This window comes from Heterodontus francisci, chromosome 5, assembly GCF_036365525.1.
Source record: "Heterodontus francisci isolate sHetFra1 chromosome 5, sHetFra1.hap1, whole genome shotgun sequence".
Classification (NCBI taxonomy): Eukaryota; Metazoa; Chordata; class Chondrichthyes; order Heterodontiformes; family Heterodontidae; genus Heterodontus; species Heterodontus francisci.
Window position 1 is genome coordinate 193,107,695 of NC_090375.1, and position 13,119 is coordinate 193,120,813.

Here is a 13,119-nt window from a genome sequence, read left to right on the forward strand (position 1 = left end):
TGGGGACAGAGGGAGAGATCCTGGGGACTGGGGACAGAGAGAGAGGAACTGGGGACTGAGGACAGAGAGAGAGGGACAGGGGACAGAGAGAGAGGAACTGGGGACTGAGGACAGAGAGAGAGGGACTGGGGACAGAGAGAGAGGCACTGGGGACAGAGAGAAAGGGACTGGGGACTGGGTCAGAGAGCGAGGTACTAGGGACGGGGGACAGAAAGAGAGGGACTGGGGACAGAGGGAGAGATCCTGGGGACTGGGGACAGAGAGAGAGGAACTGGGGACTGAGGACAGAGAGAGAGGGACAGGGGACAGAGAGAGAGGAACTGGGGACTGAGGACAGAGAGAGAGGGACTGGGGACAGAGAGAGTGGCACTGGGGACAGAGGGAGAGATCCTGGGGACTGGGGACAGAGAGAGAGGAACTGGGGACTGAGGACAGAGAGAGAGGGACAGGGGACAGAGAGAGAGGAACTGGGGACTGAGGACAGAGAGAGATGTTCTGGGGACAGAGAGAGAGGTCCTGGGACTGGGGACAGAGAAAGGGACTGGGGACTGGAGACAGAGAGGGAGGTCTTGGGGATTGGGGACAGAGAAAGGGACTGGGGACTAGGGACAGAGAGAGAGGTCCTGGTGACTGGGGACAGAGGGAGAGGAACTGGGGACAGAGAAGATAAGACTGGGGACTGGCAACAGAGAGAGAGAGGTACTGGGGACAGAAGGAGAGATCCTGGGGACTGGGGACAGAGAGAAAGGGACTGGGGACTGGGTCAGAGAGCGAGGTACTAGGGACTGGGGACAGAAAGAGAGGGACTGGGGACAGAGAAAGAGAGGTACTGGGGACAGAGGGATAGATCCTGGGGACTGGGGACAGAGAAAGGGACTGGAGACAGAGGGAGAGGTACTGGGGACTGGGGACAGAGAGAGAGGTACTGGGGACTGGGGACAGAGAGAGATGGACTGGGGACAGAGAGAGAGGGACTGGGGACAGAGGGAGAGGGACTGGAGACTGGGGACAGAGGGAGAGGGACTGGGGGCTGGGGACAGAGAGAGAGGTACTGGGGACTGGGGACAGAGAGAGATGGACTTGGAATTGGGGACAGAGAGAAAGAGGGACAGAGACATGGAGATAAAGGGACCAGGGACTGGAAATGGAGAGAAAGAGAGGGAGGCTCAATTTTAACTTGATCTATACATTGGTATTATCCTTTCCAAAGATTAGAAAGGAAGTCTCGCATTTATATAGCACCTTTCATGACCTCAAGATGTCTCAAAGCGATTTACAGCCAAAGAAGTAATTTTGTAGTCAATGGGCTGAATTTTATGAGCCTTCTGGCATTGGGGGTTGTGGTGGGGGTCCTGGAAAATTCTTCCGGGAGAGGCCTGCCATGACCTCCAACGCCAAGTAGGCCCCGCCGTATTTTACCAGCGGTGGCAAGGCCTCGATGTAGCCCCCTTGCGCTCAGTGGTGAGGCTGTCATCTTAATATGCAAATGAGATTAAAATGAAAGAATAATTACCTACCTGGTGGTGACAGCCATCCCACGCCGATATTCCAGCTGCTGGCCGGAACTCCCACGCTTTCGGAACTCTGTTTGGAATTCCGAGGCGTGACACTGGTGGGGAGGAGGGAGGAGTGAAAATTTCAGGACGTTGGGGGGGAGAGGGGGAGAACTACTGCAATTGGTTGTAGGGATGGTGGGAAGGGGTTGAGGGTCAGAAGTGCTGAAGGTCGGGGGAGGTGAAAGGTCGGCATATTAAAATGTGTTTTTCAGGTGGTAGAGGTAATTTTATTTATGGTGAGCTCAGTGGTTGGGGGGGGGGGGGGGGGTGGGGGGAGAGTGAAAGGGGATTCAAACTTTAAATAAAATTTTATGTACAATTTTCATACAGCGGGACCTTTAAAAATTTAAATTAAACTGCAGGGCTTGAAGCTATTTAAAAGTGGCACCTGCGCAGTGGTGCCGGACTCTGTTGATGGGGATGGAGCAGCCGCCCCCTTTGGTGGGGGGGGGTGGTGGAGGTGCTCTGTCCCCTCTATTTAAATGAGCCCCCGCGCAAAATATTGCAGGGGCACGGCGACTTCAAAGCGCCCCACTGTGATTTGCGGCTGCTAATAAAATTCAGCCCACTGTTGTAATGTAGGAAACAGGGATCTTTGTTTCCTTGCATAAGACCATAAGAAATAGAAGCAGGAGTAGGCTATTCGGCCCCTCAAGCCTGCTCTGTCATTCAATAAGATCATGGCTGATCTGATTGTGGCCTTAACTCCACTTTCCTGCCGGCCAGCTTGACTCTCTTGTTGATCAAAAATCTGTCTAACTCAGCCTTGAATATATTCAATGACCCAGCCTCCACTGCTCGCTGGGGAAGTGAATTCCAAACACTAACCACCCTCTCAGAGAAGAGTTTGACTTGTTGAAAACGTTGGCTGATGAGTTAGTTCTGTTTTGGTTTGCATTGTATCCTAAGCATGTGACCCAGACAACGGAGGAGTTTTTGTTGTGTCAGTCAGATTACTTGGCAGTTGTGTTCTGTCTCCCGACAATATTGTTCCATCGGTTTATCTTTGAGCTGATTCTGAATATCTTACAAAAACATCTGATGATGAGAGCTTGTCAAATTCCATCCTGGCACATTTCAGTGCTGTACAGCAAAGTGGAACAAACTTTGCTATTGTATATACTAAGTTCTGACAGATGTTTTATTGATGTTAGCTGGTTTGTTAAAAGCAGCAACTGCTTTTTCAAGTGTAATTTTGTTATCTGATTTCCACTGACAGCATTGCTGCACATTTATATCCTAGATAGTTGCAGGGCTCTCTGTTCTGGAGGGATCTGATCCGAGATTGATGTTAACATTGGTCTCACCCATTCCAATCATTATGATCTTTGTATCTTTCAGAAAAGTCAGTAGTTGCCTAATTTGTTAGATGAGTGCAAGTTTCCGTTTCATATTTTTTCTTCTATTCAAGACAATATTTGTGTTGGTGATATTCCCTCCAAGTTACATGGGTGTGTGGACACATGGCACTCTGCAACGTACTGTGCGGTACAGCAAACAGGCTGTGCACAGGCTTCCCCTCCCTCCCAGAACTGTGACAGGGTTCCCCTTGTCCTCTCTTTCCATCCCACCCAACGCCCCCATTCCTCCTGACCCCCCCCTCCCCATCCCCATTCCCACTGACCCCCCTCCCCACCCTCAGTCCCCCTGACTCCCCCTGACTCCCCTCCCCACCCCCACTTCCCTGACCCCCCTCCTTACCCCCATTCCCCCAGACCCCCCTCCCCACCCCCATTCACCCTGAACCCCCTCCCCATGCCCATTCCCCGTGATACCCCCACCTCACCCTCATTCACCCTAACCCCCCTCCTTACCGCCATTCCCCCTGACCCCCTCCCCACCCCCATTCCCCCTGACCCCCCTCCTTACCCCCATTCCCTCAGATCCCCCTCCCCACCCCCATTCACCCTGAACCCCCTCCCCATGCCCATTCCCCCTGATACCCCCACCCCACCCCACCCTCATTCACCCTAATCCCCCTCCTTACCGCCATTCCCCTGACCCCCACCCCACCCCCATTCCTCCTGACCCCCCTCCTTACCCCCATTCCCCCGGACCCCCCTCCCCACCCCCATTCCCCCTGACCCCCCTCCCCACCCCCATTCCCCCTGACCCCCCTCCTTACCCCCATTCACCCTGAACCCCCTCCCCACCCCCATTCCCCCTGACCCCCCTCCTTACCCCCATTCACCCTGAACCCCCTCCCCACGCCCATTCCCCCTGATACCCCCTCCCCATCCCCATTCCCCCAGACCCCCCTCCCCACCCCCATTCCCCCTGACCCCCCTCCTTACCCTCATTCACCCTGAACCCCCTCCCCACGCCCATTTGCCCTGATACCCCCACCCCACCCCCATTCCCCCTGACCCCCTTGCCACCCACATTCACTCTGACCCCCCTCCCCACTCCATTCACCTGACCCCCTCCCCACCCCCATTCACCCTGAACTCCCTTCCCATCCACATTCTCCCTGACACCCCTCCCCACTCCCATTCATTCTGACTCCCCTCCCAACCCACAATCACCCTGACCCCGTCCCCGTCGCTATTCACCCTGACCCCCCTCCCCACCCCCATTCACCCTGACCCCCCTCCCCACCCCCATTCACCCTGACCCCCCTCCCAACCCACTATCACCCTGACCCCCCCTCCCCACCCCCATTCACCCTGACCCCCCTCCCAACCCACTATCACCCTGACCCCCCCTCCCCATCGCTATTCGCCCTGTCCCCCCTCCCCACTCCCATTCACTCTGACCCCCCCTCCCCATCCCCAGTCACCCTGACCCCCCGCCTGACCCACATTTCCCCTGACACCCCCCTCCCCATCGCTATTCACCCTGCCATTCTTCTTCCCCAATGCTGACTATTTCCTTTCCCCATCTCTAATGCTGCAGGTACTCTTGCTCCCTACTCACAATCAGTTAACAGTCACATTCCCTTTCCTCTCCAGCCCAAGTGGATTCATTGGAAGGAAGAAATAGATGGCATAGAAGGGTTAATGGAGGGCAAGGAAGAGGGCAATGGATGTCAGTGAGTGGGACAATTGATCCCAATGAAGAGGTGTCCAGATTCTGGCCAGTCCATCTTCCATCATTGAAATCCATTTGAGTAAGAAATGTCTTCATAATTTCTTGGGATCAGATGTGATTATAGAGGCTGAGAAATTATTTTTCTTGGGGTGTTTCCAAGACAGATGCAAGAATTTGTCAATGATGTAAGTTGTGCATGGAGCAGCACCTCAGACTTCAGCCAGTGCATTTATTAGCCAGCTAACTTTCCAAATGAAGAGAAGCGATGGGAGATAATTGTTGTAGCCTTCGGTGCCACGACATTGGAGGACAATGGCATCTTATGGTTTTTGAATGGACTCACATCCCTTAACATCTTGGGATAACTACTTGGACTCAACAAAAGCTTTGAAATCCAGGAGAGATTCTGGCTTCCAAAAATATAGATACTTAAAATGACAACATAAATACATTGGACTGATCAGAGCATGGGAACTGAGAAAGTAAAAACAGCATGAATTAGCTTCATTTTATCAGATCCAATGTATTGTCTATATGAAGAAAACTCTATTCCTTTGGTGAAGATGTTGCAGATAATGGGGCAAATTTTACAGACCCCCCCGACGTCGGTCGTTCCATGGTGGGGGCAGTGCCGGAAAATGCCTCCAGGAGAGACCCGCCAAGGGCCTGGCACCGGGAATGCCCAGCCTGATAGTGCCAGCTGCAATAAGGCCTCATGGGCACACGCCCCACTCCGCCCCGCCTGGTTCCTCGGCGACAGGAGCAGAATTTACATATTTTTAAAAATGCAAATTATTGAATTAATGACTTACCTGCTTCGATACTGTTGCTGGTGGCCAGCACTCCTGCTCTGGAGATCCGAGGCATAACACTGGTGGGGAGGGGGAAGCAGGCAAGTATTTCAGTGCGGGGGTGGGGGGGTGGGTGGTGGAGAGCAGGGGTCAAACTAATATTATTGGTTAGGGGACGGTAGGGGACGGTAGGAAGTGTTAAAGATAAAAGTTTGTGAACTTTGTGGTGGGGGTAAATATTTTGGGGGGAGAGAGCAAGGAATGAATTGTTTGGTTATTAGCAGGGCGGGATAGGGGCAGGAAAATTTTTAAAATCTTTTGGAAGAAATTCTAACTCACCATTTCTTCAAAAATTCATATCAAATAAAAGGATTCGAAGCCCTTAAAAAATGGCGTCAAGCCTGCACAATGGCACCTGATGCCGTTGCTGGGGACGCACCACCCACGCCCTCCACATTATCGGCGGTGGGGGAGGGGGTCGGCCCTGGCCATTTAAACGAGCTGCCGCACTTAATTTCACGGCGGGTCCGTGAAGCCCGTCCCGTGCATGTGGGCCACCAAACATAAATTTCAGCCCAAAGACTAAAGGATAATTTGACAAAGGATGTGCAGAAGAAACATGTCCTTCAAAATGGATTTTCAAAGTGCTTTGGCACAAAGAACAGTACAGCACAGGAACAGGCCATTCGGCTCTCCAAGCCTGCACCGATCTTGATGCCTGCCTAAACTAAAACCTTCTGCACTTCCGGGGACCGTATCCCTCTATTCCCTTCCTATTCATGTATTTGCCAATATGTCTCTTAAACGTCGCTATCATATATGCTTCCACCACCTCCCCTGGCAGCAGGTTCCAGGCACTCACCACCCTCTGTGTAAAAAACTTGACTTGCACATCCCCTCTAAACTTTGCCCCTCGCACCTTAAACCTATGTCCCCTAGTAACTGACTCTTCCACCCTGGGAAAAAGCTTCTGACTATCCACTCTGTCCGTGCCGCTTATAACTTTGTAAACCTCTATCATGTCGCCCCTCCACCTCCGTCGTTCCAGTGAAAACAATCCGTGTTTTTCCAACCTCTCCTCATAGCTAATGCCCTCCAGACCAGGCAACATCCTGGTAACCTCTTCTGTACCCTCTCCAAAGCCTCCACGGCCTTCTGGTAGTGTGACAACCAGAATTGCACGCAATATTCTAAGTGTGGCCTAACTAAGGTTCTGTACAGCTGCAACATGACTTGCCAATTTTTATACTCTATGCCCCGACCGATGAAGGCAAGCATGCCGTATGCCTTCTTGACTACCTTATCCACCTGCGTTGCCACTTTCAGTGACCTGTGGACCTGTACGCCCAGATCTCTCTGCCTGTCAATACTCCTAAGGGTTCTGTCATTTACTGTATACCTCCCACCTGCATTAGACCTTCCAAAATGCATTACCTCATATTTGTCCAGATTAAACTCCATCTGCCATTTCTCCGCCCAAGTCTCCAACCGATCTATATCCTGCTGTCTCCTCTGACAATCCTCATCACTATCCGCAACTCCACCAACCTTTGTGTCGTCCGCAAACTTACTAATCAGACCAGCTACATTTTCCTCCAAATCATTTATATATACTACAAACAGCAAAGGTCCCAGCACTGATCCCTGCGGAACACCACGAGTCACATCCCTCCATTCAGAAAAACACCCATCCACTGATACCCTCTGTCTTCTATGACCGAGCCTGTTCTGTATCCATCTTGCCAGTTCACCTCTGATCCTGTGTGACTTCACCTTTTGTAACAGTCTGCCATGCGGAACCTTGTCAAAGGCTTTACTAAAGTCCATATAGATAACATCCACTGCCCTTCCTTCATCAATCATCTTCGTCACTTCCTCAAAAAACTCAATCAAATTAGTAAGACATGACCTCCCCTTCACAAAACCATACTGCCTCTCGCTAATAAGTTTGTTTGTTTCCAAATGGGAGTAAATCCTGTCCCGAATAATCCTCTCTAATAGTTTCCCTACCACTGATGTAAGGCTCACCGGCCTATAATTTCCTGGATTATCCTTGCCACCCTTCTTAAACAAAGGAACAACATTGGCTATTCTCCAGTCCTCTGGGACCTCACCTGTAGCCAATGAGGATGCAAAGATTTCTGTCAAGGCCCCAGCAATTTCTTCCCTTGCCTCCCTCAGTATTCTAGGGTAGATCCCATCAGGCCCTGGGGACTTATCTACCTTAATGCTTTGCAAGACACCCAACACCTCCTCCTTTTTGATAATGAGATGACTGAGACTATCTGCACTCCCTTCCCTAGGCTCATCATCCACCAAGTCCTTCTCTTTGGTGAATACTGATGCAAAGTACTCATTTAGCACCTCGCCCATTTCCTCTGGCTCAACACATAGATTCCCATCTCTGTCCTTGAGTGGGCCAACCCTTTCCCTGGTTACCCTCTTGCTCTTTATATACGTATAAAAAGCCTTGGGATTTTCCTTAATCCTGTTTGCCAATGACTTTTCATGACCCCTTTTAGCCCTCCTAACTCCTTGCTTAAGTTCCTTCCTACCGTCTTTATATTCCTCAAGTGCTTCGTCTGTTCCTAGCCTTCCAGCCCTTACAAATGCTTCCTTTTTCTTTTTGACTAGGCTCACAATATCCCGCGTTATCCAAGCTTCCCGAAACTTGCCAAACTTGTCTTTCTTCCTCACAGGAACATGCTGGTCCTGGATTCCAATCAGCTGACATTTGAAAGACTCCCACATGTCAGATGTTGATTTACCCTCAAACAGCCGCCCACAAACTAAATTCTTCAGTTCCTGCCTAATATTGTTATAATTAGCCTTCCCCCAATTTAGCACCTTCACCCGAGGACTACTCTTATCCTTATCCACAAGTACCTTAAAACTTGTGGAATTATGGTCACTGCTCCCGAAATGCTCCCCCACTGAAACTTCGACCACCTGGCCGGGCTCATTCCCCAATACCAGGTCCAGATGGCCCCATCCCTAGTTGGACTATCTACATACTGTTTCAAGAAGCCCTCCTGAATGCTCCTCACAAATTCTGCCCCATCCAAGCCCCTAGCACTAAATGAGTCCCAGTCAATATAGGGGAAGTTAAAATCACCCACCACCACAACCCTGTTACCTTTACATCTTTCCAAAATCTGTCTACGTATCTGCTCCTCAACCTCCCGCTGACTGTTGGGAGGCCTGTAGTAAACCCACAACATTGTGACTGCACCCTTCCTATTCCTGAGCTCCACCCATATTGCCTCGCTGGATGACCCCTCTGAGGTGTCCTCCCGCAGTACAGCTGTGATATTCTCCTTAACCAGTAATGCAACTCCCCCACCCCTTTTACATCCCCCTCTATCCCGCCTGAAGCTTCTAACGCCTGGAACATTTAGCTGCCAATCCTGCCCTTCCCTCAACCAAGTCTCTGTAATAGCAACAACATCATATTTCCAAGTACTAATCCAAGCTCTAAGTTCATCTGCCTTACCTGTTCTACTTCTCGCGTTGAAGCAAATGCACTTCTGTGTTCAGCAACATCTCCCTGCCTGCTCTTCCTCTTAGTCCTACTGGCCTTATTTACTATGTCCTCCTCATTTATTTCACTAGCTGTCCTACTGCCCTGGTTCCCACCCCCCTGCCACACTAGTTTAAACCCTCCTGAGTGACGCTAGCAAACCTCGCAGCCAGGATATTTGTGCCCCTCCAGTTTAGATGCAACCCGTCCTTCTTGTACAGGTCCCATCTGTCCCTGAAGAGAGCCCAATGGTCCAGATATCTGAAACCCTCCCTTTTACACCAGCTGCTCAGCCACGTGTTTAGCTGCACTATCTTCCTATTTCTAGCCTCACTGGCACGTGGCACAGGGAGTAATCCAGAGATTACAACCCTGGAGGTCCTGTTTTTTAACTTTCTGCCTAACTCCCTAAACTCCCCCTGCAGGACCTCATCACTCTTCCTGCCTATGTCATTGGCACCGATGACTACCACAACCTCTGGCTGTTCACCCTCCCCCTTCAGAATGCCCCCTGCGTGATTCATACAAAATGGTGCTTCACTCATGGCTTTATAAGATATGGTGCAATAAATACAGGCAAAATCATTATAAAAATGTTGTGTTGCAATCCGGAGAGAGTGCGGAAGTTTAGTGCTCTCACTCGGACACACTGGGGTACAGTCTGGTTGAGAGGGCTTCATGGTGGGTGGGGCAACTGACCTTTAAAAAGACCCAGAATGCTGAAACTTCCCTCAGGTAGAGGAGAGAGGCGATAAATTAGATCAGGGATGTGAAAGCAGGGTCTTGCAAAAATATTGGCTGCATGCTAGTGTTAGTTGTGGCTCCATGGTCGCACAATTACCTTTCAGTCATGAAGCTTGTGAGTTCATAGTCCCACTCCAGAGGTCAGAGCACAAGATTTAGGCTGCCAAGCCCATTGCTGCCCTGAGGGAGCGCTGTGCTGTCGGAGATGCTGTCCTTCGGATGACAAGATAATCCGAGACCTCGTCCGCCCTCTCAAGTGGGCATAAAAGATCCTGTAGCACTATTTTGAAGAAGAGCAGGCGTGTTCTCCCCAGTGCCCTTGCCAATATTTATCCCTCAACTCACATCAGTGAAACAAATGATGCGATCATTATCACATTGCTGTTTGTGGGAGCTGGCTGTGCGCAAATTGACTGCTATGTTTCTTCATTACAACAGCGACTACACTTCAAAAAGTACTTCGTTGGCTGTAAAACACATTGGAAAGTCCTATGGTCCAGAAAGGTGCTATACAAATGCAAGTCTTTTTTTCTTCAGTTGGCTCTTAGCACCTCTAGAAGTAATCAGTAAACTCAGAGAACTGTGCCAACACTGACAGAATGTAAAGATTCAAAGTGACTTCACTGGCAGAATGTGAATAAAGCATGAAAACCATAAAATATAGCAACCAGACATAAGGGAATACTGAACCACAACAAGCAAAACAAAACCTACTTGGATTGGCCCGAACTCAGCAACAGGAAACAGTTCCAGAGTTGACCTGAGAGGATATAAAGTGAAAAGCACAGAGAAATATTGAAACAAACGTTCGCTCGGAAGAGGATTGCATCTAGGAACTTATAAAACAATGAGCTCCTGAATTAAATGTAATGGGAAAAGATCCAATATGGCAAAACGTTATTGTGTCAGAAAATGAAGAGGAGATGGTATTTGGGAAAAGAACATGAAGGGAAAGGAGCAACTAAAAATAGACATTGAACTGGGTTAATGCCCGTGTGAACCTGTATTGCTACTTTTAATGATTTGTGAATTTTTCCCCCTATATCCTTCTGCTCCTCTATCCCTTTTAGTTTCCAAGGAATGGCTGGTCTCCTTATGCCTCCTACTAATATTCACTACCTCACATATATTCAATCCAATCTAAAAGTTGGTAAACCCGCACAACATATCGTATTTTACTCCATTGACTTAAAAAGCAATCGGGCGGGCAAATTAAAACCACTCTGTGAGCCGATCCCGTCAGTTTCCCGCTGGGCGGGTTAGATTAACGCTACTCCCCTTTGTAGACTACCAGATGTGTGGCAGATGCTGGAGGAACATTGTGGGCTGCATGCCCATCATTTCCTAAGATGTACACCACGCCACACTGGAAGATTCAAATTACAGAATCCTCCTATTATTTGCTGCATTTACACTGCTATTTGAGAAAGCAAGTCGACTCCTATCTAATTCAATAGTGACAGTACAAAATTGCTTTGGAGAAAAAAAATATTGATTGTTCAATATTAATCTAAATCCTCATTCCCATACGGTTGTTGTGAGGACATATTGCTACTGTATCAGAGATTGTGTCCTTATAATTGTTAGGAATTACTGTCATACAATCATGGCCACCCCAAGGCTATAATAAAATGATGTATTTGGTAACTTCCTTGCTACTGTGCAATTCTCATTTTGGTTCTGCCAGTTTTTGACGTTTGTACCGCCCTCCAAATATCTGACCTCCGTCCAGTTTGCTTTCCATGGCTGTGGCTATGGTTTGCAAACTTCCCTCATACTCACTGAAACTAGTCTTTCTATTTTTCCTTTGCCCTCCCCTGTTTCTATCATTTTCTTTCTTCCTTTTCTTGTACAGTCTCAGTTTTTGTCGACAGTCTCAAATTAGTGTGTTAAAATTCTCAACGAGTTCAAATCCTCCATGGTCTTGCCTCTCCCTATCTCTGTACCCTCCTACTACCCTCCAAGATCTCTGCATTCCTCCAATTTTGGCCTCCAACTTCCTTCTCCCCACCATTGGCAGCCGTGCCTTCAGTCATATAGGCCCTAATCTGTGGAATTCCCTCCTTAAACCTCTCTGCCCTCTTTATCTCTCTCTCAGAGAGTCAGAGTCATACAGCATAGAAACAGGCCCTTCGGCCCACCACGTCCATGCCGACCATAATGCCTATCTATACTAATCCCACCTGCCTGCATTAATTCCATATCCCTCTATGCTATGCTCATTCAAGTCCCTGTCCAGATGCCTCTTAAATGTTGCTACTGTTCCTGCCTCCACCACCTCCTCAGGCAGCTCATTCCAGATATTCCACTATTCTTTGTGTGACAAATTTACTCCTTTGATCCCTTTAAACCTTCTCCCTCTCACCTTAAATCTATGCCCTCTAGTTTTAGTCACCCCTACCATGGGAAACAGACTCTGGTTATCTACCCTATCTATGCCTCTCATAATTTTATATACCTCTATCATGTCCCCTCTCAGCCTCCTTCGCTCCTGGGAAAACAGACCCAGCCTATCCAATCTCTCTTTATAACTCACGCCCTCCAAACCTGGCAACATCCTTGTGAATCTTTTCTGCACCGTCTCTAGCTTAATCACATCTTTCCTGTAGTGCGGCGACCAGAACTGCACACTGTACTCCAAATGTGACCTAACCAACGTTATGTACAACTGTAACATGACGTCCCAACTCTTGTACTCAATGCGTCGGCCGATGAAGGCAAGCATGCCATACGCCTTCTTCACCACCTTGTCTACCTGTGTTGCCACTTTCAGGGAACTATGTACTTGCACCCCAAGGTTTCTCTGCTCAACAACACTCCCCAGGGCCCTGCCATTCACTGTATATGTCCTGCCCTGGTTTAACTTCCCAAAATGCATCACTTCACACTTGTCTGCGTTAAATTACATTCACCACTTTCCCAGTTGATCTATATCCTGTTGTAACCTTAGACAACCTTCTTCACTGTCCACTATACCACCAATCTTGGTGTCATCTGCAAACTTAATAATCATGCCCCTCTCCTCCTTTAAGTCGTTCCTTAAAACCTATCCCTTTGCCTGAGCTTTTTGTTCACCTGCTGTAATATCTTCTTATGTGGCTCGGTGACAAATTTTGTCCGATAACGTTCCTATGGAGCATCTCGGGACATTTTACAACATTAAAGGTGCTTTATATATATATGCGTTGTTGTTGTACTAGCCCAGGCGAAACAAACCAATTTTTGTGGGCTGGGTCATTAACATGTCCCAACAATATCCCATTCATTAACAGGGCTAGACAAAGAGTAGGTCTGCCCAGGGCCTTCTGCTTGCTGTCAGAGAATAGCAGCTTCAAGATTTGCAGCTCAAGAATTGAACTTAATTTTTTTCTTAAATGGCCTTTTCACCTTTGGGTCTGCCTTCAGTTTGCTGGCAGACCACTTCAAAGCCTGTGATCTGAGAACAGTATTGGTGCAAACACTCCCTCCACCAGGTTGG